This window comes from Ovis aries, chromosome X, assembly GCF_016772045.2.
Source record: "Ovis aries strain OAR_USU_Benz2616 breed Rambouillet chromosome X, ARS-UI_Ramb_v3.0, whole genome shotgun sequence".
NCBI lineage: Eukaryota > Metazoa > Chordata > Mammalia > Artiodactyla > Bovidae > Ovis > Ovis aries.
In genome coordinates, this window is record NC_056080.1 from 123,970,833 (window position 1) to 123,998,357 (window position 27,525).

General features: G+C 42.0%; 1 protein-coding gene and 1 non-coding gene across 4 annotated transcripts in view; one reads left to right on the top strand and one right to left on the bottom strand.

Moving 5' to 3' along the window:
* Positions 1–27,525, bottom strand: part of PAK3 (p21 (RAC1) activated kinase 3) — a 306,671-nt gene that overhangs the window by 176,971 nt on the left and 102,175 nt on the right. The gene's annotated exons all lie outside the window — the stretch shown is intronic.
* Positions 3,938–4,009, top strand: TRNAD-GUC (transfer RNA aspartic acid (anticodon GUC)). The gene has a single exon. It is a non-coding gene; the product is annotated as a tRNA-Asp (tRNA).

Below are 27,525 nucleotides of genomic sequence, written 5' to 3' on the forward strand. Positions count from 1 at the left end.
AAAATCCCAGGTTTCAGTACCTTGCTTGATGCCCCAACAAGATATGATCCCTTCTTTTCCTGGTGCAGTTCTTAAGGCCTACAGAAAAAAAAACTACAACCATGAGCATTTATATAGTTTCAGCTTATAAGGTTATATGCATGTTCTTATTTAGACTCATAGTTAACACTGCCCTGTCCTATAACCCGTTGAGTTTGTGTGTCTCTCCCCCTTAATGTTCAACTAACTCTCTGAGATCAGGGACTAGGCCTTATGCCACAAATATTCATTGATATCTATTACTATGTGTAGAGTGTGAAATGACATCATATCTTCATCTATACACAGATATATCTCAATGCAGTCAACTTGTTTTGAAAGTTAAAAAGCATCTAGAATTTCTATAAGGAATCCCTTATGGCATTCACCTCACAAGCTATCAGTTTAAAGAGGCCTGAATCTTATTATGGTGATCAGATTGAAATGTATAGACATATCGAATCACTATGTTGTGTAAAACACACTTATAATGGTGTTGTAGGGCCATTATAATGAAAAAGCAAACAAACACAAAAACCCATAGAAAGACAAGATATTTATGGTTACCAGAGGTGGGGTGGGGGAGGGGGAATTAGATGAATGCAGTCAAAAGGTAAAAACTTCCTGTTATAAGATAAATACGTACTAGGGATGTAATGTCGGAGAAGGCAACGGCACCCCACTCCGGTACTCTTGCCTGGAAAATCCCAGGGACAGAGGAGCCTGGTGGCCTGCCGTCTATGGGGCTGCTAAGAGTTGAACATGACTGAGGCGACTTAGCAGCAGCAGCAGCAGCCACAGCAGTAGCAGGGATGTAACGTACAGCATGATAAAGATAATTAACACTGCTCTATGTTATCTATGAAAGTGGTTAAAAGAGCAAATCCTAAGAGTTCTCATCACAAGGAGAAACACTGCTTTTCTTTTTGTTTAATTTTGTGTCCATATGAGATGAGATAGGCTTCCCAGGTGACTCAATGGTAAAGAACCCTTCTGCCAATGCAGGAGATGCAGGAGATGCTGGTTCTATCCCTGGGTTGGGAAGATACTCTGGAGAAGGGCATGACAACACACTCCAGGATTCTTGCCTGGAGTGGATTCTTGCCATACAGAGGAGCCTGCTGGGCTACAGGGGGTCACAAAGAGTCAGACACAACTTAGTGACTGAGTCCACATGAGCATGAGATGATGGGTGCTCATGAGACTTATTGCGGTCATCATTTCATGATGTGTAGCATCAGGTCATGATGCTGTACTTCTTTAAGGGGTATTGCTGTAAGGCAATCATATCTCAATAAAACTAGTAGATAATAAATACAAATAGGTCTGTCTCTCATTCACTGGGGACTGAGTACTGAGCTTCCACCCCTTCACGTGGCCGGGTGCTGTGTCATATGTGCGTTCTAGGGCACAATTATGGTTATGACTCAGCATGCTGAAAGCTGTACATAATAATATGGAATTGCAGCATTAGTCAAGTTCTGCTGCATTAAGGGGTTACAAACACTGAGACAATTCATATAGGAAAGATAGGGGAATGAAATACTCATTAATATCTATTATTTGTAATAATAGCAATTTTTTTAATGTTTCAGTACTATTCTGATTTTTTTTCATCTAAACAGGTGTTAGCCATATCTTTAGTTACAGATGTAGAAACTAAGGCACATCCAGGTTGAGTGACTTGGATGAGTCACACAGGTGACAAGTTGCTGAGTTGAGATTTGGGACACTCCACCCCATTTGTAGGGCTTCCCAGGTGACACAGTAGTAAAGAATCCGCCTGCCAATGCAGGAGATGCAAGAAACACGGGTTTGATTCCTAGATCTGGCAGATCCCCTGGAGAAGGGAATGGCAACCCACTCCAGTATTCTTGCCTGGAAAACTCCATGGACAGAGGAGCCTGGCAGGCTATAATCCACGGGGTCACACAGAATCAGACGTGACTGGGCACACATGTGCCAAACTGAAGCCCAGTGAAAGGAAGTGGCTTGTTTAAAGTCATATGCTTGTTGGACCACAGGCTTCTCATGCCTCACGGAGTAATCCTTCCCAACAACACTTCACTGATGGCAGGGAAAACAAGTGGATGGCACACCCTTTAGGGCTTGAGCCATTCTGACTTTTCTTTTGGTGACAGCAAATGAGAACTGTCAATGCATGTAAAACACGTGCCTAGCAAATAGTAAACATGCAGTAAATGGTAATGGCCTTCTTGCCCTCTCAGTCTCGGCTCCCACATAGCTCACTCTGCCCACCATCAGCCAAGGATCTCTTCTGGCTCGCAGTTGAGCAGGTTAGCCAGGATGACCCTTATTAACAATAAGAGATGAGATTACAGACTGAAACTTAGATCAGTAAATGAGAAGGCCAGACCACCTCAGCTTAGTGGCATGGCAGTGGCAGAAACAAAAGCTCAGAAGCAGGGTCAAACAGAGGTGACTAGTGTTGAAAAATTCCTGTCCGCTGGAGCACCAGACAGGCATCTGGTAGCCAGTGCAACTCATGAGCTGCCACAACCCCCACAGCCTAGCCCAGCTCTGGACCATTGAAACAGCAAGTGGGATGCAGGGAAATCAGCCATGGAGGCAGTTGCCTAGAATCTTGAGACCATAATCTTGAGACTTTCTAGGGGAAAATTAATTTTTCTCATTACACCAGTACCTCTATAGCTGGAAGTGTGTAACTAGGCATGATTGTTGGTGAGACAGGTGGCCCTTATTCAATAGAATAGACCCAACTTTTGTTTGACAAATCCAACCAATTATCTTCCTTTCTCAACTTCCCAATTATCTTCCTTCTCATTATCCTGGGAAACATCAGATTGAGTGCAATCACATCACACTTAGAGGGATAGCAAATTTAGTGAAATCTCTTATTTATATGAAAAAGAAACCCATAACCATATGCTAAATTTGCCACAATTTTTCTCAAATATCAATAGAAATATTGTGCTCAAAACATCAGAAAATAGAACTGTTGAAAATAAAAGTATAACATAATCCCAGCAACCGGGCAATATCTGCCAATAACATACTGGGAAGTGTTAGCAGTGTGGTTCTGCTTTTAACTAGTGTCAAACCACCTTACTGCTTCCAAATTGACATTCAAGGTAATTTCCTATACATTTTGGGCACTTTGCCCATTGCTTCCCCTTGTTGGCCACTTTCCAGACATCTGTGTCTGATTAAACCTGCAGCATCTGATGAGGATCCTTGGGAAGAAAAGCTAACAGTGCCTAAGATCTAAAGTGGCAGTCAATTTCATTGTGGAAGGCAAAAGAGGAGAAAAGAGCTAAAGGAGTCTGTGGCTGGGGTGTCTGTCACCTAGGCTTCCCTTGCAGAGGTTGTGTAGACAGATTGTAAGCTTTCATGTCATATGTCATAACTGGAATCATTCATCTTCTAGACATTTCTGAGACTCCAATGCCAGCCCCCACTCTCCTCTCAAAAGGCTTATTTTCACAATCTCCATGATCTAGCTTAGGTGGGCAATGCCAAAATGGCAGGTTTTCTTGGAGTTTCTGTTCCACTAACCTGCAAAATGCATTCTAAGATCACATTCTCATAGTCACAGATGACAGCACAGATGGAAAAATTAACACTTATGAGTTAAAGCACTCCAGAATTCTGGTATTCACATTCTTCAAAGCCGCACCTGAGGGACTGCTACTACAGTGTAGGAGATGATGATAGATGGGAGTAACCAACAAAGCATCCATTATTTGCCAGCGACCACTTATCTCCCTATTTCTATGGTAACATCCAGGGAGTGACCAGGGTACTTGGACAGAAAAGAAAAGAAAGGACCAGAAACCTTGATACCGCTGCTTTTAAAAAGTTGCCAACTCTCTTTCTAGGGGTTCCTATGCAAAACAGAGTGGTTAAAGACCAAATTAATAAAGCAGGTCTTGGGAATTCCCTGGTAGTCCAATGGTTAAGACTTGGCACTGTCACTGCCAGGGCCCAGGTTCAGTTCCTGGTCGGGGAACTAAGATTCCATAAGCTATGCAGCGTGACTCTCCCCTCCCCCCACCAAAAAAAAAGGAAAGAAAAAAAAAAGGCAGGTCTTGTTCTTTGTTGATGTGCTATTAGCAGCCATTGAGTGAACATAGAAGGAAAATGAGGAGCAACTGAAAGCCACATTCTCAGGATTTGTCAAGAGAAGTGGGTAGCAAAAAAAGAAAAAAAATGGAAATTATCTATTATGTTAGATTATGTGTCCATTCTCAAATGTTCTAATAGGAGAATATATTATAATATAATAAATTAATCTTTAAATGCTAAAAAGAAGAGTAAGGGGTAGCACATTGGGGAACAACACCCCTCCATTGTTTGGTAATCTGGTGATGACATGGTGGTAGAGTACAAGAGATACATGGTGGAAGCCTGAATTCTCCTTCAAACTCAGTCATTATTTAACTGTGTGGCTCCAGGCAAGTAAGTTCCTCATCCACAAAAACTGACATAATTTAGCCTCCCAGACTATCTGTCTACTTCAAAGCATGATGACAAAATTGCATTCAGTATACTTTGGTTTCTTATACTGTTTGAAGCCATCAAAAATCTCTGGATAAATATATGTTTTTAAAAAATGTCTTAAAATCAATAAAGAACCACATTAATTATGAACTATCAGAAAGAGAAATTAAGAAAACAATCCCACTTAAAATTTCATCCAAAAAACAACAAAATACCTAAAGAATAAATTTAACCAAGGAGATAAAAGACCTGTACCCTGAAAATGACAAATCACTGAAGAAGGAAATGGAAGAAGAAACAAATAAATGGAAATAAACTCAGTGCTCATGTGATGGAGCATGGGTTGCTTCTTAAAATGTCTATACTGCCCAAAGTGATCTACAGATTCAATGCAATTGCTATCAAAATTGCAATGGCATTTTCCACAGAAATCAAACAAAGATTCCTAACATTAGGATAGAACCACAAAAGACTCAAATGGCCCAAGCAATCTTGAGAAAGAAGAACAAAGTTGGAGATGTGCTCCTTGATTTCAAACTATATTACAAGCTATAGGAATGAAAGCTGTATGGTATTATCATAAAAAGGACACATAGCATCAAACCTGGACTGGCGATTCATTTCACATATGATATTATACATGTTTCAATGCCATTCTCTGCTGGGAGCCAGCACGAGGAGTCCCGCCTGTGGCAAAGGTCATGAGGTTAAGGGGTCCGACAGGCAAAGGCGAGTCAGGCCTTAAGGGAGCCTCACTGAATTTTCTCAAACATCTACCCCCCAAACCAGAGTCTGCCTGCTTTATTGTACTGTGCTTTCCACTCTTCTGACATAACAGGGGGCTATCCCCAACCACCTTTCTCTGGAAAAAGTTAACTTAGAGCTCCAATTGACAGTCTCCTGCATATGAAAAGAATCTTTCATCTCATACCCCTTTGATGGCTCTCTAGCTTGCCTGACAGGTTTAACTACACATGTGAATTGTTTACGGCCCCCAACCGCGAGAGGCATGAAGCTTAAAGCATCTTAAAGATATAGAGCCTTTTCTAAAGAGCTAAAAATTATATTGGTGATGGGTTTCACTGTTGAGTCAATGACTGCTGCCAGACCTCCATATTCTTCATCTTTTACGCACCTGGAGGATATTATTCAATGTAATTGGGATATAGAAAAAGGAATATAGTAGTTTTGATGTTAGCAACACTAGGCTTTTGAGTTAGTAAACTTTCTCTTTGTTATAAATCACTGTACTCCACTTTCTTTGTTATAAATCGTTGTGTCCTTGCTATGTAAGAATGTAACCTTAATTAGTGCTTTCTGAGAGTGGCACCAGACTTTTGGAAAGAACAACACTTTTAAGACAAATAAGTTTTCTAGTTGACAGACCCTTATCAGAAAAGGGCCGTAAAATGTTAATAGGCCTCCTGTCCAGAAGATGATGTAAATCACCTAAGACTTGTGTATACAGCTAGGTATGCAAAGAGAAAGCCTGGTCTAGATAAGAGTCAGGGCTGCTGATGCTGCATAACTTTGTATTATCCATTGATCTCTATGTACAACCAAAAGTATAAAAAAATTTCCCAGACAATAAAGGATGGACCAGTCACTGGAAAGACTGGTTTCCCCCATGTGGTCTTTTCTCCTCCTCTTCTTTTCTGGCTGAATTCCCATGCAGGGCGTGGAGGCTCACCATGTCTACTTACTTGCCCTGGCTTCTAAGACCCACGTAAGAGGGAGCCCAAGGCGGGGCACCCTCCGCTATTCAAGCGGGCGCCGGTGGCCTATGTAGATGGTGCAAACCTCTTGTCTTGAGGTTTTATTAGCTTTCCACGTAAACCAAGTTATTCAGCATCTTTTCTCCACTAATTTTCCTACTACACTATTCTCTCCTAATCTAATCTTATATTTCTAATTAAATAATTTTTTCTAAGATGCCAACTCTGTTTCCCCTTTGAATTACCCTGGATCCATCAGGGCTGGACCCCGGCAATTCTCCCAAATCATCCCACCCTCTTCCTCTCCCACAGAGTCCAAAAGACTGTTCTATACATCTGTGTCTCTTTTGCTGTCTCACAAAACCAATACAATATTGTAAAGTAATTAGCCTCCAATTAAAATAAATAAATCTATATTAAAAAAAGATAGATCAATGGAACACAAGAAACAGCCCCAAAATAAATTCATGAAGTTATAATAATTCAATTCAATTCAATGGCGACCGCATGGATAGTAGCCTGCACCAAGCTCCTCCTTCCATGGGATTTTCAAGGCAAGAGTACTGGAGTGGGTTGCCATTTCCTTTTCCAGGAATCTTCCCAACCCAGGGATCAAACCTAGGTCTCTCACATTATAGACAGATGCTTTACCGTCTGAGCCACCCTATTATTTTATGACAAAAGAGCCAATTATATACAATGTGGAAAGGACAATCTCTTCAATAAGTGGTGAGAAAATTGGATAGTCACATGAAAAAGAATGAAATGGGACCACTATCTTATATAATACACAAATTTTAGATCTAAATGGAATCAAGACTTGAATGTAACATTTGAAATCATAAAGCTCTTAGAAGACTACAGAGACCATGAGCTCATTAACACACATCTCAGCAATGATTTTCTTGGCTCTGACACCAAAAGCAAAGGCAACAAAAGCAAAAACAAATAAAGGGAACTACACTAGACAAAAAATTCTGCACATCAAAGAGAACCATCAACAAAATGAAAAGGCAACCCACCAAATGGAACAAAATATTTGTAAATCATATATCTGATAAAGGATTAATGTAGCCATGAAATTAAAAGATGCTTGCTCTTGGGAAGGAAAGCTATGACAAACCTAGACAGCATATTCAAAAGCAGAGACATCACTTTGCCAACAAAAGTCCATCTAGTCAAAGCTATGGTTTTTCCAGTAGTCATGTATGGATGTAAGGGTTGGACCATAAAGAAAGCTGAGTACCAAAGAACTGATGCTTTTGAATTGTGGTGCTAGAGAAGACTCTTGTGAGTCTCTTTGACTGCAAGAAGATCAAACCAGTCAATCCTAAAGGAAAGCAACTCTGAATATTCACTGGAAGGACTGATGCTGAAGCTGAAGCTCCAATCTTTTGGCCTCCTGATGTGAAGTGCCAACTCACTGGAAAATACTCTGATGTGGGAAAGACTGAAGGCAAAATGAGAAGGGAGTGGCAGAGAATGAGATGGTTAGTATCACCAAGTCAATGGATGAGTTTGAGCAAACTCTGGGAGATAGTGGAGGACAGAGGAGCCTAGTGTGCTGCAGTCCATGGGGTCACAAATACTTGGACGTGACTTAGTAACAGGACAACAACAAACCAAAATATATAAAGAACTCATACAAACTCAATAGCAAAACAAAACAAAACAAAACAAAAACAATCCAATTAAAAGTGGGCAGAGGATCTGAACAGACATTTTTCCAAAGAAGGCATACAGATGCCAAATAGTCATATCAAAAGATGCTCAACATCACTAATCATCAGGGAAATCAAAATCAAAATCACAATGAGGTATCACCTTTCACCTGTTAGAATGACTATTATGAAAAAGACAAGAAATAATAAGTGTTGGCCAGGATGTGAAGTAAAAGGAATTATATTGTTGGTGGGAATCTAAACTGATGCAATCACTATGGAAAACAGTATGCTGCTGCTGCTAAGTCACTTCAGTCATGTCCGACTCTGTGCAACCCCATAGACGGCAGCCCATCAGGCTCCTCTATCCCTGGGATTCTCCAGGCAAGAACACTGGAGTGGGTTGCCATTTCCTCTCCAATGCAGAAAAGTGAAAAGTGAAAGTGAAGTCGCTCATTTGTGTCTGACTCTTAGTGACCCCATGGACTGAAGCCTACCAGGCTCCTCTGTCCATGGTATTCTCAAAGCAAGAGTACTGCAGTGGGGTGCCATTTTTTTTCCCAATGGAATACAGTATGGGGATTCCTAAAAAGCTAAAAACAGAATTAGCATATGATTCAGCAATTCCACGTTTGGGTATTTATCCGAAGAAAATGAAAACACTAAATCAAAAAGGTATATGTATTCCCATGTTCACTGAAGCATTATTTACAACAGCCAAGATATGGAAAAAGATGTGCAAGATTCACACATTTGCAAGACTGGTTCCAAATAGGAAAAGGAGTACGTCAAGGCTGTATATTGTCACCCTGCTTATTTAACTTCTATGCAGAGTACATCATGAGAAACGTTGGACTGCAAGAAACACAAGCTGGAATCAAGATTGCCGGGGGAAATATCAATAACCTCAGATATGCAGATGACACCACCCTTATGGCAGAAAGTGAAGAGGAGCTAAAAAGTCTCGTGATGAAAGTAAAAGAGGAGAGTGAAAAAGTTGGCTTAAAGCTCAACATTGAGAAAACGAAGATCATGGCATCCGGTCCCATCACTTCATGGGAAATAGATGGGGAAACAGTGGAAACAGTGTCAGACTTTATTTTTGGGGGCTCCAAAATCACTGCAGATGGTGACTGCAGCTATGAAATTAAAAGACGCTTACTCCTTAGAAGAAAAGTTATGACCAACCTAGATAATATATTCAAAAGCAGAGACATTACTTTGCCGACTAAGGTCCATCTAGTCAAGGCTATGGTTTTTCCTGTGGTCATGTATGGATGTGAGAGTTGGACTGTGAAGAAGGCAGAGCACCGAAGAATTGATGTGTTTGAACTGTGGTGTTGGAGAAGACTCTTGAGAGTCCCATGGACTGCAAGGAGATCCAACCAGTCCATTCTAAAGGAGATCAGCCCTGGGATTTCTTTGGAAGGAATGATGCTGAAGCTGAAACTCCAATACTTTGGCCACCTCATGCGAAGAGTTGACTCATTGGAAAAGACTCTGATGCTGGGAGGGATTGGGGGCAGGAAGAGAAGGGGATGACCGAGGATGAGATGGCTGGATGGCATCACAGACTCGATGGACATGAGTCTGAGTGAACTCCGGGAGATGGTGATGGACAGGGAGGCCTGGCGTGCTGCGATTCATGGGGTCGCAAGGAGTCGGACACAACTGAGCGACTGAACTGTGCGTGACACAAACACACGATGGAATATTATTCAACCATTAAAAAGAACAAAATTTCTCCATTTGCAATAACATGGATAGAACTTGAGCACATTATGTTGAATGGAATAAGTCAGACAAAGAAAGATAAATACTAGATTATTTCATTTCTATATGGAATCTAAAACAGAAAATGATCCAAGTTCATAGAGACAGAGAACGGATTGCTGCTTGCCAGAGACAGAGGGTTGGAGTGGGGGTAAAATGGTGAAGGTAGTTTAAAGGTACAAACTTCCATTATAAAATAAATGTCATGCATGGAAATGTAATCTATAGCATGGTGACTACAGCTAATACTGTATTGCATATTTGGTCTCTTAGCAAAGTTGCAGAGAGAATAGTTCTCACAGAAGAAAAAAATCTGTGATTATATATGAAGACAAATGTTAACTAGACTTATTGTGGTGATTGTTTTTCAGTATATACAAGTACTGAATCATTGTGCTGTATACCTGAAACTAATATAATGTCATATGTCAATTACACTTTAAAAAAATAATAAAAAAGCTAATGATACTGATTAAAAAAGAAATTAGGCTAATGGGATGAAAGGAAAGAAATGTACAGTAATGGTTAATAAAATATTACACACATAAAAAACAAACAAACAAAAAAGAACTAACAAGGTAGCAAGTACTATAGGACAAAACTGAAGTGATAATAGGAACCTAAAAAGTTAAGTGAGCATGGAGGTAGTTTCTTTTGCCCTAAGGGACTTTTCTAATGGTAGAAAATTTGAGCTTTCATGTTGAAGCCTTGTGGGTCAAAGGGGACAGAAATCAAAGCCCAGAACAGCAGAATGTGAGAAATACGACAGGAAACTCTCCCCACAGAAATCCAGGGCTCCAAATAATTATACTTACAGGATATGGGTGAATCATACCTGAACCTTTTAGACAGGGAGGGAGAGAAGGATGAGGATAGGGTGAGGGAAGCAGCCAGAGCTTCAGGAAAGAGGAAGATGTGGAAGGACTCAAAAGCCATAATTTAGACTTGATCTAGAACTAGTAGGGACCAGCACCAAGGGTTTGGGGCAGCAGAGGAGTGGCATTTGAAGGGGTGTTTGGGGAAGCTGAACCTAGCGGCAAAGGTGGGGTACTGGGTGAGGTGAGTAGTTTCAGAGCTTCTGGGAGAAGAGTTAAACAGTCTCTAAGGGCATCTGGTCAAGGCTATGGTTTTTCCTGTGGTCATGTATGGATGTGAGAGTTGGACTGTGAAGAAGGCTAAGAGCCGAAGAATTGGTGCTTTTGAACTGTGGTGTTGGAGAAGACTCTTGAGAGTCCCTTGGACTGCAAGGAGATCCAACCAGTCCATTCTAAAGGAGATCAGCCCTGGGTGTTCTTCGGAAGGAATAATGCTAAACCTCATGTGAAGAGTTGACTCATTGGAAAAGACTCTGATACTGGGAGGGATTGGGGGCAGGAGGAGAAGGGGAGGACAAAGGATGAGATGGCTGGATGGCATCGTGGACTCGATGGACGTGAGTCTGAGTGAACTCCAGGAGATGGTGATGGACAGGGAGGCCTGGCATGCTGTGATTCATGGGGTCGCAAAGAGTCGGACACGACTGAGCAACTGAACTGAATTGAACTGAAGGGCATCTGGGCAGACTGCATCCCAAACATTCCCCTTACATTGTCCCTGAGGGCAACCACCCAAGAGGGCAAAGTGAGAGCAATTCAGCCATCTCTTCTCATCCCTGCCCAGCAAAGTCTGTCTGGACTCCAGCTTTTGCCTCAGTGCCTACGCAAACACTAATAAGTGCCAAGGCATTGCCATGGAAACCACTGCTTCAGCTTTCTCATGGAATGCTCTGCAGCAGCGAGGCTTCCTGCTCTGGGAAGCTTTTAGCAAATATTTGAAGAAAATGGCAAATGCATCAGCCAGGAGTGTACACGTTCAACTGGCTGGTGGGGTGTGGATGTGGAAGGAAGGGGCTACATCATAGTGCAGGGTCCATTGGGAAACCGACTCAGCTGTAGGACCACTGAAAAACAAAGACCTTTGAAAGCCACAGTGCTTTTAGTTAATAGGCTAGGCTCCTAACGTTTTACCTCTTTCCACTAGCACACGGTTATACCCTAGGACCTGAGAGTCTCAATTGCATGCCCCAACTCCAGGAACCCATCAGTGACACTCTGAAATTCCCTATGGCACAGCTCAACATGATGGAGTAAAGTCTGGTGGAATAACATGGAACATAGCAGGGCTGAGAACTGCAGAGGGAAAAACATCCATAATGATAATAACCAAGAATAAATCTTAGTTAATTCTGTACAGAGCACTGCTCTAAGCACTTTCTAGGGGTTTTCTCATTTAATTCTCACAGTATCCTGTGAGGTTGGTCCTATGAGCCTGAAGTAGCTTCATGATTTACCTAGGCACCCACAGGTCACAGAGCTGAAGGTGTGAACCATGATTCATCATACATTTGTAACCATTCTGCCTTCCATTTTTATTTCTGATGATGGCTTTATTGTGAAATATAGTATGCCTTAAAAGTATGTGAAGGGCTTCCCAGGTGGTGTTAGTGGTAAAGAATCCACCTACCAAGCAGGCGATGCATTTTCTTTTTTTTTTTTTTTTTTTTAATACTCCAGGGGATGAAGATGTTTTACTTTTTTTTTTTTTTAAATTTTAAAATCTTTAATTCTTACATGCATTCCCAAACATGAACCCCCCTCCCACCTCCCTCCCCATAACATCTTTCTGGGTCATCCTTGAGGCGATGCATTTTCAATCCCTGGGTTGGGAAGATTCCCTAGAGGATGCATGGCAACCCACTTCAGTACATTTGCCTGGAGAATCCCATGGGTAGAGGAGCCTGGCAGGCTATACAGTCCATGGTGTTGCAAAGAGTTGGACATGACTGAACTCTGGGAGATGGTGATGGACAGGGAGGTCTGGCATGCTGCGATTCATGGGGTCACAAAGAGTCGGACACGACTGAGCGACTGAACTGAACTGAACTGAACTGAGCTACTGAGCACACACACACACACACACACACACGTAAAAGTATGTAAAAAACATATAGGTATTTTCTTAGTTATATTTGTCTGCTTTCAGTAATTGATCCATAATGTTGATGATGATGATTATAATAGTTAACATTTACTAGGCAGTTAGTTGTTGCCAAGGAGGGTCCTAAATGCTTCACCTATCTTCTATCTTACATAATTCTCACAACAACCCAGTGAATCAAGGACTTCTATCATCACCTCTATTTTAGAGAAGAGTAAAATTGAGGCTTGGAGAAGTTAAGTAACTCAACCAGTGGAATTTGGCAAAGCAGGGACATGAACCCAGGTCTCTCTGATTCCAAGGCCCTACTGCCATATGCAGTCATTAAGTGCCATTCTCTCTGGACTTAGGTTGAGTCTTCTAGTGCAGGCAAACCTCCCCCCTCCACTACTCTGATAGCATCTTGGAGACAGTTTGTTTGTTTGTTTGTTTGTTTTTTGCTATATCTGCATTTCCTGAAACAGTTAAGAACCCCGAGGGGCCCAGCCCCTCTCTAATATGCAGGATGTCCCCCTTGGATTCTTAGGGTGGGCAAATGTTTCTCAGCCAGGACCCTACTATTGGGTGCCTCATAGGACTCTTTCTTTCATTCATTAATTTATTCATTTATTTTTGGCTCTGCTGGGTCTTTGTTGTTGCACGGGCTTTTCTCTAGTTGCACTGAGTAGGGGCTACTCTCTAGTTGTGGTGCACTGGCTTCTTATTGTGGCTTCTCTTGTTGTCAAGCATGGACTCTAGAGCATATGGGCTTCAGTAGTTGTGGCATGTGGGCTCAGTATTTGCAGTTCCCGGGCTCTAGATCATAGGTTCAATAACCGTGGCTCAAGGGTTTAGTTGCCCCGTGGCATGTGGGATCTTCCCAGGTGAGGGATCAAACCTGTGTCTCCTGCATTGCAAGGTGGATTATTTACAACTGAGCCACCAGGGAAGCCCCACAGGACCCTTTTTTTTAGCCACAGGGCACCACACAGGCCCAGCCACTTTAGGGAAATTCATTCACCTATTTGCTCATACCTAGCTTGCCTTCCTTGGAGAAGGAAATAGCAACCCACTCCAGTGTTCTTGCCTGGAGAATCCCAGGGATGGGGGAGCCTGGTGGGCTGCCATCTATGGGGTCGCACAGAGTCGGACACGACTGAAGTGACTTAGCAGCAGCAGCAGCTTGCCTTCCTGGTTTGGGTTTCAGACAAGTTTAGGGCAGGCTATACTGACCCTCCATCTCTGATCATTCATGAGGCTGCATCTGTGTGGGCTGCAGTCTAGCCTGATTCTCCAAGAAAGAAATCATCTCTGCCCCAGTTCTCTCACTGTTCTTTGTCTTCATGGTCTATTAAAGCATCAGCTTGGTCTGCTGAGCTTAGAGTAACTCCAGCACTCTCTCTTACTGAGCAACCTCACCTGGAGGCGTACTTCTTCTGGTCTTTAGTGAGTGGTGGGTGGTGGAGGGTAGATGAATTGATGCTATTTTTTGCTTAGAGTCTAAAGTCAAATGGCAGCTGCAGGTACAGCTAGGTCAGATATAAAACTGAAAATCTGATGGCATCAGCTTTATAACATGATAATTCCTCTCATTTAAGAGCAACAGGAACCTTACAAATGGGAAGTCTATAAATCAGCAAGTGACATTCAGCACATTAATGAAACAATTTCACCCAAAGCCTCTTGTCAGTCAAAGCTGTCCAGGACCTGACAAGGAGGCAGCAAGTAAAACTGGATTTCTGAGTAATATAGCTGCTTTGTGAGCATGAGAAGGGTGACTGGTTGAACTTGCCCTTTATGCCACTGAATTTCATGGATTGATCTTCAAATATCATCCAGGGAAACACAAGCTTAAATGACAGTGACTGCCATAGGAGAAAGAAAACTACTAAGTTCTAAGTAAACCTGGTTTATCCGAGGTATTACTTGCTACTGACTAGCTGGGGTGACCTTGTGAAGCAAGTCACAGAACTTCTGATCAGGAAGTGATGATAAAGTTTATCTTGTCTAATCCTCTCCTGATGCTTGAATATATTTCATAATACCAGTGACTACCGGCATCCTGGGAGTGACAGGGAACTTGCTACCCATCAAAGCACTTCCTCCAATTCTTAATGAGCTTTCAATTTCATCTATTTTGCTATTTAACTAGCACTTACATTGTGCTTCATATATGTCAGATACTGATTTAAGCAAATCACAAATTTTGAACTATTTAATCTTTAAAATAACTTTCTGATATAGGTAGGCTTCCCAGGTGGTGCTAGTGGTAAATAACTAACCTGCCGATGCAGGAGATGCAGAGACATGAGTTCGATCCCTGGGTCAGGAAAATCCCCTGGAGGAGGGCATGGCAACCCACTCCGGTATTTTTGTATGAATCCTATGGACAGAGGAGCCTGGCAGGCTATAGTCCATGGGGTCGCAAAGAGTCAGACATGCCTGAAGCGACTCAGCATTGCATTGCATTGCATGATGTAGGTAATATTATTATCCCAATGTTACAGGTGAGGAAGCTGAGTGTCAGAGAGGCTAAAATACTCAAAGTCACACAGCTAGTGTCAGAGACAGGATTCTGACCGAAGCAAGGAAGCTTATCACTGTATGCTCACACACTGCACTGTGATAAACTCTTTTATTGAGCTGAAACATGTTTACCTCTGTAACTTTGTTACCTCATTGGTCCTAGTACTTACTCTTCCGGCAGTCCCAAAGGCTACATTAGATTTAACCTCAGAAAGGCCTTTTCTACTCTTGAGTGCAAGGCAGATTAGGATGCTGCAGCCATTGCTGTAAGAATGATGGGTGGGATTGGGTGGGGGAAGGAGGAATGTGGGAAGAATTGGGAGACTGGGATTGACACACACACACATATTATTGATACTATGTATAGAATAGATAACTAATGAGAATCTACTGTATAGCACAGAGAACCCTACTTAAGGCACTGTGGTGACCTGAATGGGAAGGGTGTCCAAAAGGGAGGGGATATATGCATATGTATGGCTGATTCATTTTGCTGTACAGTAGAAACTAACACAACATGGTAAGGCAACTATAGTCCAATAAAAATTGATTAAAAAAGAAGAATGATGGGGTTAGTGCCCCAGTTCAGTTGGGCAGAGGATGGCAGAGCACTTTACTGTCAATGTACCAGACCCAGAGATGGAAAGAAACTACTCTAAAGTCACAGAATGAGTTGATGATAGAGTTTGAACTTGAATCTATGTGTTTGGACTTCATGTTAATGTCCTTTATGCTCCAGTCCCTGAGGCTATGTCCATCCTTGCCCACTGCTCCCAACACACACATTATCATCATTGGTAATAATTGTAGCTACCATTCAATGAATGCTTACCTAATCTGTACCTGATTCTCTGCATACATTGTCTTGTTTAACCCTGAGAAATACCTCTACACTGTAAGATAGGTACTACTATCATCTTCATTTTACAGAGATAGAAATCAAAACACAAGCAGGCACTTGCCAACAGTCAAACAGCTAGTAAATTGCAGAACTTGTTTTTTTTTTTTTTTAATATGGACCATTTGAAAGTCTTTATTGAATTTGTTACAATATTGCTTGTTTTATGTTTAAGTTTTTTGGCCACAAGGCAGGTGAGATCTTAGCTGCATTGGAAGGCAAAGTCTTAACAATTGGACAACCAGGAACGTCCTCAGACCTTGGATTTGAAATGAGATCTTTCTGTCACTAGAGTTTGGGCTTTTCATCACTACATTGCAGACCTCTCCACAATATTCACAGAACTGGGGCACCTTGTTGAATCCCTTGTTGAAAGGGAGATTATGAGTGTTAAAAGCCCATGAATAACTATAGATATCCTGTTCCTGATATAATCAAATTTTTATTATATTGAAAGAGTTTGAGAGAAAAAGAGAAAGAATGGTTTTTGCCTTTAACTGAGATAAGACATGAGAATATAACTAGTAAAACATGGTGGGGGAGACTCATGCTTGCTTTAATTTTACAACAAAGTTTTCCTCAGCACCTACTGTGTACCCGATACTGTGTACTAGAAAGACAGCAGACCTGTGCTGTGTGCTACTTAGCAGGCTCAATTTTGTTTCTTACCAGGGTAATGCCAAGTCTCTACGACTAAGGGGAAGACAATATTCACTCTACTTCCTCTAAGAACTGAAATATTTGGTTACCCTTGAGTGATTAAAAACCACAGTATCAAGGAAAGATGAGTTTGTGAACAAACAAGGGATGTGGGACAATTAAAAAAGCCATCTACACCCTTACAAACCTCAAATGGAAATCCTCTCAATTTTAAAACAGTGGCAGGGAATCAGGGAGCTTAAAAAAAATTGGCACAAAAGGTTGATAGCCTTCATATATAAAGAGTTTCCAATTTGTCAAGAAAAATAGACACTAATGGTTAAGTGGGCAAAAGGTACAACTATTTTCTAAAGGAGGAATTATAAATGGCTAATAAATATGTGAAAAGCTTCCAACCTCACCTAGAAATAAAATACATAAAATGAACTAACAGTCAGAAGCAACTTTTGCCTATTAAATAAATCCCCCCAAAGATTTTTTAATGAAAGGACTCAACGTTGGCAAAAGAAAGTCCTGCGGGCTCTCTTATGCATGGCTAGTTTCAATTGGGCAAGTTTTCTGTAAAGTTTTCCCTGATGCTGGGAAAGATTGAAGGCAGAAGGAGAAGAGCGTGTCAGAGGATGAGATGTTTGGATGGCAACACCGACTCAATGGACATGAACCTGGGAAAACTCCCAGAGATGGTGGGGGACAGGCAGACCTGGTTTGCTGCAGTCCATGGTGTCTCCAAGAGTCAGACACAACTTGGCGACTGAACAACAACAAAAATAAGTATAAAAAGCCTGTGCTTCCCTGGTGGCTCAGATGGTAAAGAATCTGCCTATAGTGAGGGAGACCAGGGTTGGATCCCTGGGTCAGGAGGATACCCTGGAGAAGGGGATGGCTATACACTCCAATATTCTTGCCTGGAGAACTCCATGGATAGAGGAGCCTGGTGGGTTACAGTCCATGGGGTCACAAAGAGTCGGACACAACTGAGCAACTAAGATTTTCACTTTCTTTTCACAAAAACCTACATTTAGACCCATGGCATCTAATGACTTGCCTGAGGTCTATGTGAGGGGCAGCTATGGTCCACAGGTCTATCTACTTACTCAAAAGACATTCAGCACACACAACTTTGATCAGTCAAGCTTAGCCTCATGTAATTCTTGGTGTCTCAACTAGACTTTGGTCTTTGTCCAGGGCCACCTCCTTTAGCAAGTCCATTGCACTGAGTACTAGTTCAAAGAATCACTGCCTAGAGATGTATGAACTGATGGAAATGGTGTTACATAGGGAACCCAAGACCCACATTTCACATTATACAGTTAATAAGCCTGAGTTTTGGCATTAGCTCTTCCACTGATGGCCATTTGGCTTTGGGGAGTTTACTTACCTCTCTGTTTCAGTCTCCTGACCTGTCCACTGGGGTTGGTTTTATTCACCTGTCAAGATGACTGTGGAGTGAGGCTCTGCCACTTGATCTTGAGAGAGCTACTTCACCTCTCTCAGAATTTCAATTTTCTCATCTATTTAGTACTTCTCTCATGGGGGGCTGAAGTGGAGAAGGAATGAGAAACTGCATGGGAAGAACTTAACACTGTGCCCAGAGTAAGAGTTTATATATATATATATATATATGAGGGGGCTGAAGCATAATCTCTTCTAGTCACACAGCATTTAAAATCCTATTTTTAAAACATTTTCTTTCTATTTTCTCTCTCTCTCTAGGAAAGCCTGAAAACATCTACTAATGTTTCATAGCTATGACCACAACCTCTGCCTTCTGGCATGCCACACCACTTCCCCACACCACTCCCCGCCTGCTCTCATGCCAGGCACCATTCGGTCCCCAGCATGGCATTGACTACCCACAGCAAAGAACAACAAGTGCTTTGCGAAAATTCAGCCAACTGCTTACAACTCCCTCTGGGTGTGGCATCACAGTGGCTATTTAATGGGGACTAAACTGAGGCTTAGAGATTTGGGTGAGTCCCTGCAGATGGCAGCAGCTGAAACAAGAGGCAGAATCCTTAACCCTCAATAACCACAACTATGTCCATTAGCATAGCATTACATGTGTTCAGGACTCTTTCCTGATATCTCCATTGAACTGCCCAACAAGGCTATGAGGCCAGCGGGGCAGATATTACCATTGCCATTGAAAAGATGAGGAAGTGAGGCTCAGAGGACAGCCTTGCCTAAGGTTATACAGTTAGCTAGCAGAAGAAGTGACATTAGATCCTAGGTCTAGTCTAGAGCTCTTTCCACTACATCTACCACAGGCTTGACATAGCTGTCAAGGTCAGTTTCAAAGGAGTGCAGCTCAGGTAAGATACAGAGGTTGTCTTGGGAAAAAAGAGCAGATGACATTGACAGCAAGCCCACCCTTTGTCCCCATAGTAATCTACTTGCCCTGACCTGGGAAATAACTAAAAGACTGAAACAGCAGCATCCATGGAGTACTACAAAGGTTGTCTAAAAGATCAGACAAAGAAGCTTATATAAAAATTGTATTTTACACATTGTTGGAAAGGGAGGAGTGGAAGAGCAATGACAACGTGATCACTGGAGCATTCAGGCAGTCTCTCGCTTATGAAAGGTGACCTCCATTTGTTCTCTGGATCATTTTAAAAAATCTCTGGGCATTTATCTGTCTCTCTTTCTCTGTCTCTCTCTGGAGATATAGATATAAATACATAAGACAGATAGACATATAGATATCTTCACCATCTTTGGCAGAGAAGGCAATGGCACCCCACTCCAGTAATCTTGCCTGGAAAACCCCATGGATGGAGGAGCCTGGTAGGGTGCAGTCTATGGGGTCACTAAGAGTTGGACACGACTGAGTGACTTCACTTTCACTTTTCACTTTCATGCATTGGAGAAGGAAATGGCAACTCACTTCAGTGTTCTTGCCTGGAGAATGACAGGGACGGGGTTGCCTGGTGGGCTGCCGTCTATGGGGTTACATAGAGTCGGACACGACTGAAGTGACTTAGCAGCAGCAGCAGCAGCAGCAGCAGCAGCAGCTCCATCTTTGGCCATATTTTAGCCTTCTGAGTAGTTTACTGTGACCATCTCCCAGGAAATAATCTATCCTTCAGTCTTACTCTGTGGCTTCCATCCTCATGGACAGAATAAAGTACAGAGAGAATTAAGAATAGCAGGGGAAATTTAAAGTAGGACTGTGTGTATGCATTTGTATGTCTGTGTGTGTGCACACGCACAGGGGCAGGAGAAATGAGAACTTGAAATAAAGAGAAAATGTTCCCAGCTCTGCTAGGGTGCTGACACTGAAACGATGTAAGGCATAAGATTGTGGAATTGTTTTTTAAAAATATATGAGATTATGCCCCTTCACATGAAGGCTGTATAATAACAATAATAATCACAAAATTAAGGTCAAATGTATTGAGATATGTTGTTCAGTTGTTCAGTCATGTCCAAATCTTTGTGATCCCATGGACTGCAGCATGCCAGGCTTCCCTGTCCTTCACTATCTCCTGGAGTTTGCTCAAACTCATGTTCGTTGAGTCGGTGATGCTATCTAACCATCTCATGCCCTGCTGCCTTGTTCCCCTTTTGCCTTCAATCTTTCCCAGCCGTTTTTGGGGATTAGAATGAAAACTGACTGTTTCTAGTTATTGAGATCTTATTGTGTGCCAATTACCCTGCAAAATGCTTTATAAACATCATTTTACTTATTCCTCACAACTCTGTGAGGTAGGTATCATCATCACATTTTACAGACAAACAATGTTTAGGGGAATTAAGTAACTAGACCAATGTCACACTCTTAATGTCACAGCTCAGGCTGAACCCAAGCATCCATCTCCAAAGCCTGTGACTTAAACATTACACTCTATTCTTCTGCAGGGGGATGAACTCCCCCCTACTCCCACCTTGCTCCAAAATAAGACATAATACTTATGCAAAGTTCCTCAGAATGCCGTTATGCTTTTCACTTTGTTTCATCCTTATAACCAGTACTATCAGTCCCCACCTTATAGTAAAGAAAGTTAGGAAAGAGAAAGTAAGGGAAATTGTTCAAGGTTCCATGGCTAGCTAATGGCAAAGTCCGAATTAGAAGACAGGAGTCCTGACTCCCAGACCAACGTTTTTCCATGATGTTATATCTGCTTCAGAGCTTCTGACATGGACCCCAATGCTCCCTCTGGGATTGACAGACATGTAGCAAGAGCTGGACCTAGTGACTTGCTCCTAAGGGACACAATATAGCAAAAGTGATGGGAAGTAACTTCATTGATTAACAGCCAAGGCTGTTAATCCATCTTGCTGACACCCTCTCTCCACTGCCTTTGTTGGCTAGCCACACTAATGCTGTAAACTGCCACACAGGAGAGGCCACGTGCCAAGGAACTGAGGGTGGTCTCCAGACAGCAGCAAGACCTCAGTCCGACAACCCACATGGAGCTGCATCCTCCCAACAACAATATGAGTGAACTTCAAAGTGGATTGTTCCTCAGGTGAGCCTTGAGATGACTACAGTCCTGACAAGCACCATGAGGCAGCCTTGTGAGAAAACCTGCTTAGCTGTGCCTGGACTCCTGACCCACAGAGCCTGGGAGATTATAACCATGTTTTGTGGGAAGTCATTAAGCTTTGGGATGATTTGTTACGTAGAGATAGATAATTAACACAGTATGATTCCAGCCAACAGCTTCATTGATCTTCTGCTTATTTACAGCAAAACAAAACCATGGCATAGCCCTGGAGAGGGTTGAGGAAAAAGATCTAGATGAGCTTTTTTTTTTTTTTTTTTTAATTTTTAGTTGTTGTTTTTTTTTTTTTTAATTTTTTAAATTTTAAAATCTTTAATTCTTACATGCATTCCCAAACATGAACCCCCCTCCCACCTCCCTCCCCATAACATCTTTCTGGGTCATCCCCATGCACCAGCCCCAAGCATGCTGCATCCTGCGTCAGACATAGACTGGCGATTCAATTCACATGATAGTATACATGTTAGAATGTCATTCTCCCAAATCATCCCACCCTCTCCCTCTCCCTCTGAGTCCAAAAGTCCGTTGTACACATCTGTGTCTCTTTCCCTGTCTTGCATACAGGGTCGTCATTGCCATCTTCCTAAATTCCATATATATGTGTTAGTATACTGTATTGGTGTTTTTCTTTCTGGCTTACTTCACTCTGTATAATCGGCTCCAGTTTCATCCATCTCATCAGAACTGATTCAAATGAATTCTTTTTAACGGCTGAGTAATACTCCATTGTGTATATGTACCAAAGCTTTCTTATCCATTCATCTGCTGATGGACATCTAGGTTGTTTCCATGTCCTGGCTATTATAAACAGTGCTGCGATGAACATTGGGGTACATGTGTCTCTTTCAATTCTGGTTTCCTCGGTGTGTATGCCCAGAAGTGGGATTGCTGGGTCATAAGGTAGTTCTATTTGCAATTTTTTAAGGAATCTCCACACTGTTCTCCATAGTGGCTGTACTAGTTTGCATTCCCACCAACAGTGTAGGAGGGTTCCCTTTTCTCCACACCCTCTCCAGCATTTATTGCTTGCAGATTTTTGGATCACAGACATTCTGACTGGTGTGAAGTGGTACCTCATTGTGGTTTTGATTTGCATTTCTCTAATAATGAGTGATGTTGAGCATCTTTTCATGTGTTTGTTAGCCATCCGTATGTCTTCTTTGGAGAAATGTCTATTTAGTTCTTTGGCCCATTTTTTGATTGGGTCGTTTATTTTTCTGGAGTTGAGCTGCAGAAGTTGCTTGTATATTTTTGAGATTAGTTGTTTGTCAGTTGCTTCATTTGCTATTATTTTCTCCCATTAAAACCTCGAATAGCCAAAGCAATCTTGAGAAAGAAGAATGGAACTGGAGGAATCAACTTGCCTGACTTCAGGCTCTACTACAAAGCCACAGTCATCAAGACAGTATGGTACTGGCACAAAGACAGACATATAGATCAATGGAACAAAATAGAAAGCCCAGAGATAAATCCACACACATATGGACACCTTATCTTTGACAAAGGAGGCAAGAATATACAATGGAGTAAAGACAATCTCTTTAACAAGTGGTGCTGGGAAAACTGGTCAACCACTTGTAAAAGAATGAAACTAGATCACTTTCTAACACCGCACACAAAAATAAACTCAAAATGGATTAAAGATCTAAATGTAAGATCAGAAACTATAAAACTCCTAGAGGAGAACATAGGCAAAACACTCTCAGACATAAATCACAGCAGGATCCTCTATGATCCACCTCCCAGAATTCTGGAAATAAAAGCAAAAATAAACAAATGGGATCTAATTAAAATTAAAAGCTTCTGCACAACAAAGGAAAATATAAGCAAGGTGAAAAGACAGCCTTCTGAATGGGAGAAAATAATAGCAAATAGATGAGCTTTTTAACTCCAGGGAGAAGTTGTGAATTTAAAGATTGCCTCCTGGCCTCCTTTGCTATTTCCTTTGCCCTGAGGTTCTCATAGCCATGTCCCAAGGTGGTGCAAGTGGACCTAGGGCCTCTCATGCCCTACTAGTCATAGTCCAGTTTCTCGGTGCTTGACTTGTGTTAAAACCAAGTGGCTGATATGACCCAGCAATCCCACTGCTGGGCATACACACCAAGAAAAGCAGAATTGAAAGAGACACGTGTACCCCAATGTTCATCAGAGCACTGTTTACAATAGCTAGGACATGGAAGCAACTTAGATGTCCATCAGCAGACGAATGGACAAGAAAGTTGTGGTACATATACACAATAGAATATTACTCAGCTATTAAAAAGAACACATTTGAATCAGTTTTAGTGAGGTGGATGAAACTGGAGCCTATTATACAAAGTGAGATAAGTCAGAAAGAAAAATACCATTACAGTATACTAAAGCATATATATGGAATTTAGAAAGATGGTAATGATGACCCTGTATGCGAGACAGCAAAAGCAACACAGATATAAAGAACAGACTTTTGGACTCTGTGGGAGAAGGCGAGGGTGGAATGATTTGAGATAATAACATTGAAACACGTATATCACCATATGTGAAATAGATGACCAGTCCAAGTTCCATGTGTGTAACAGGGCACTCAAAGCCAGTGCACTGAGACAACCCTGAGGGATGGGATGGGGAGGGAGTTGGAAAGGGGTTTCAGGATGGGGGACACATGTACACCCATGGTTGATTCATGTCAATGTATGGCAAAACCCGCTACAATATTATAAGGTAATTAGCCTCCAATTAAAATTAATTAATTAAAAAACCCAAGTGTCTGAAATATCAGGTCAGCTTGGTAAGCCCCTTAAGTGCCTCCCCTTAGGAGTCCCCCCCTAGGGCCCAAGGCCCCACACTAGGCTATCTTCATTCCAGCAACTATAGCTGCTCCCCAGCCACTGGCCCAACCACAGAGCTATTTCGGAATTTCTGAGTGTGGGCTGCAGTAAGTGAGGGGTTTTGACAGACTCCCTAAAAGCAATTAGCCAAATGGGAATCACTTACACTCAATTTTCAAGTGGCTAATTTGGTGTCGGGGAATCTTCTTTAAAAGGCGTGGGTGGCAGACATCCCAGTGTATCCTGTAACTATTTTCACTAGCTAGCTTAGCCAAGGGAGTTGCATTCCCACACACTAAGAAAAGTCTCATCAAGGGGGTCCACCCGAGTGCTTTCTTTGCTTGCTCAGGCATCTCTACTAAATGAGAGTCGAGCCAGAGAGAGTTACTTTTCACCCTGTCAGCAGAAACTGGAAGGTGAGTGCAGGCCACTGTGGGGCTTTAGTAGAGCACTGCCCTGCCTGTGAGGTAAGGTTCCTCCTCTGGCTCCACATCCTTAGTCCCTGTATGTCTTATGAATGCCTGTGTGTGTGCCTGGACTGGTAGTTATAGGGGAAGGAGGAGGCAGGGGAGGGGCACGGCAGATTGGAAAATGTGCACTCCCCCACAGACAGGAAAGCCTGAACTAGCATCTCCTCTCACAGTTGTAGGTGACGAGTGTGAAGATTTGGCTCTTGACAGCTACATGTGACACACATCTAGAGGGACCTGTGGCCATAAAGACCCTGTGTTTGTGTGTGCAGACAGGCTGTGAATGGGAGCATGGGAGCGCACCACTGAATGAACTCTCACTATATAGAGTGTTTCCGGGTCAGTGTACCTAAATCTAGTGATGAAAAATCAAGTCACAATGGGACTATGTATAGATGTGTAGCACATCTCAAATTCTCAGTGTGAGTCATTCACTGATGTGCATGTGTGAGTATACCTTCCTGTGTGTTAGTAACAAGGGGAAAGAAGCATGTGAACATGAAACTGACAAGGAGCCCCGTGAAGAGTCCTTTAGGAAAAGGGCAAGGAAGAAGATCTGGCTCTTTAAGTGCCCACCCAGAGGGAGCTGAACCAAACTACTGCATTTCCTCAACAACTGAGCCAATCCCTGCCCCCTTCTCCCTCCACTGCAGTCATCAAGAGAAAGGGAAATGGTGCAAAATCACCCCTCCCTCAGCTGAAATGGACATGACCTCCCTGCCTCTTTCTTTCTTAACAAGTGTCTGTAAGTACCTGCCCAGCTTGGCTCAGCAGTGAGCTTTCTTCCCTTTGTTTTTCATTATCTTCATTTGATCTGCAGAGTCTACTGTTCACAGGTGCACCCAGTTAAGAAGAATGGTTAAATGCAGTGCTGTGAGCCGCCCCATCTTAATTTCTGACTGTTCCCAAAAATTACAAGAGAACTGGCTACCAGTAGAGCAATAATGGATTATCTTTCACCCAGAGGTCTTGCACCCTGAAGAATAAGCTTGGCTGAAAACCAGAGCTGCTCACATAATGTTCCATTCCTGCCTGTAGTTACACAAAACACAACCTGGGTTTAATGGTCCTCGAGAATATTGATCTACATGTTTACAAGCTTGGGCAAGTTTCTGGATGAAAGATGCTAACATGGTGGTGAAAAAGAAATATTACTTCTTACTCTAGACCGAGCGAATTGTGGCAAATGCAGTGGTGAGCCTCTCAACCATTTTTGTGCTATGGACCCCATAGCAGTCCAATGAAACCTATGGATCTCGTTCTGAACCGGATGCAGCATGCTTGGGGCTGGTGCATGGGGATGACCCAGAAAGATGTTATGGGGAGGGAGGTGGGAGGGGGGATCATGTTTGGGAATGCATGTAAGAATTAAAGATTTTAAAATTTAAAAAATAAAAAACTAAAATAAAAAAAAATAAAAAAAAATAAAAAAAATAAAAAAAAACATTTTTAAATGTATAAAATATATAGGATTACCAAGGAAATATTGAAATAAGCCCATTATTTAAAAATTTGTGGGGACTTCCCTGATAGTCCAGGGGCTAAGATTCCATGCTTCCAATACAGGGGGCCCGGGTTAAATCCCTGGTCAGGGTACTAGATCCCACATGCCACAACTAAGACCTGGTACAGCCAAACAAATAAATAAAAAGAATTTTAAAAATTATAGTATAGTCACATATGTTCCTTTTATTAACATGTTAAACAAGTTTTAGCAGAAGGTCTCATAAGTAATGTAATTTGCAAATAGTGATCAGCACAAATGATATTTCAAGACATTGGCAATGACTATAATGTTACAGGATAAAAACATCTGTGATTTCTACTGGTGATAAAATTACAACTACTGTAATACTACTGTGGTTTATTGCCAAATCTGTAACAGAAGTAAAAGCTAAATTTCAGTTAGAGATTTGTAAAAATACAAACATACTTTTTTTCTTATTCAAATTCAATAGACCCTCCCTGCATTCTATCCATGAATCCCTAAGTCATTAAATTTTCTTGAGGCATAGAGACAGCATCAAAGCTGAAAAAGCAGTAGCAACTCCTAAATAAGAGAATGTTCTGACCACCTGATCACCTCTGAAAAGTCAAAGAAGGCTGAGAACAATGAAGTCAGTGATTGTATTAGATGCATAAAGAAACAAAGACAAGTGCATGAACAAACAACAACAGCGGAAATGTTTGGAAATCAGAACTGATTCAGTCATAGGTATTTACAGTCACTACAGTAACTGAGCATGGTGATAAACCAGCCTCCAACCAGAAAGGGTTAAAATATATTTTGCTACTTTGTTCTCTGCTCAAAGAAGCACTACGTTGGTTTCCTTCTCTCTATAGGAGTAAGCCTAATTTTCCTGGGTTGGACTTCAGGGGTTCCCAGTACCTCCTTCCTATAGGAAGCCTTCCCTAACCCTCTCAAATAGTGACTCACTTCTTGCTCTAGACTAGCCCAGTCATATAGTACTCACTTGCTGTACCCTGGTTCTCTGTTTCACATATCTCTTTCTTCCATTAGACTGTGAGCTCCCCAAGATAGGAGCTGTGTTTTTTTCTCTCACTGTAGGTATTCAATTTGTATGCACTGGATGTATATGCTATTGAGTCAATTTCAATGGATGAGCCATTGCAAACAGTTGGCTTTGACCACATTTCTCATCCAATTTGTAATTTGCCTGGGACAAAGATGAGGGTGGGTTTCATTAGTTGTATCAGTTCAGTTCAATCGCTCAGTCGTGTCTGACTCTTTGCAACCCCATGAATCACAGCACACCAGGCCTCCCTGTCCATCACCATCTCCCGGAGTACACTCAGACTCACGTCCATCGAGTCAGTGATGCCATCCAGCCATCTCATCCTCTGTCATCCCCTTCTCCTCCTGTCCCCAATCCCTCCCAGCATCAAAGTCTTTTCCAATGAGTCAACTCTTCTCATGAGGTGGCCAAAGTACTGGAGCTTCAGCTTTAGCATCATTCCTTCCAAAGAAATCCCAGGGCTGATCTCCTTCAGAATGGACTGGTGGGATCTCCTTGCAGTCCAAGGGACTCTC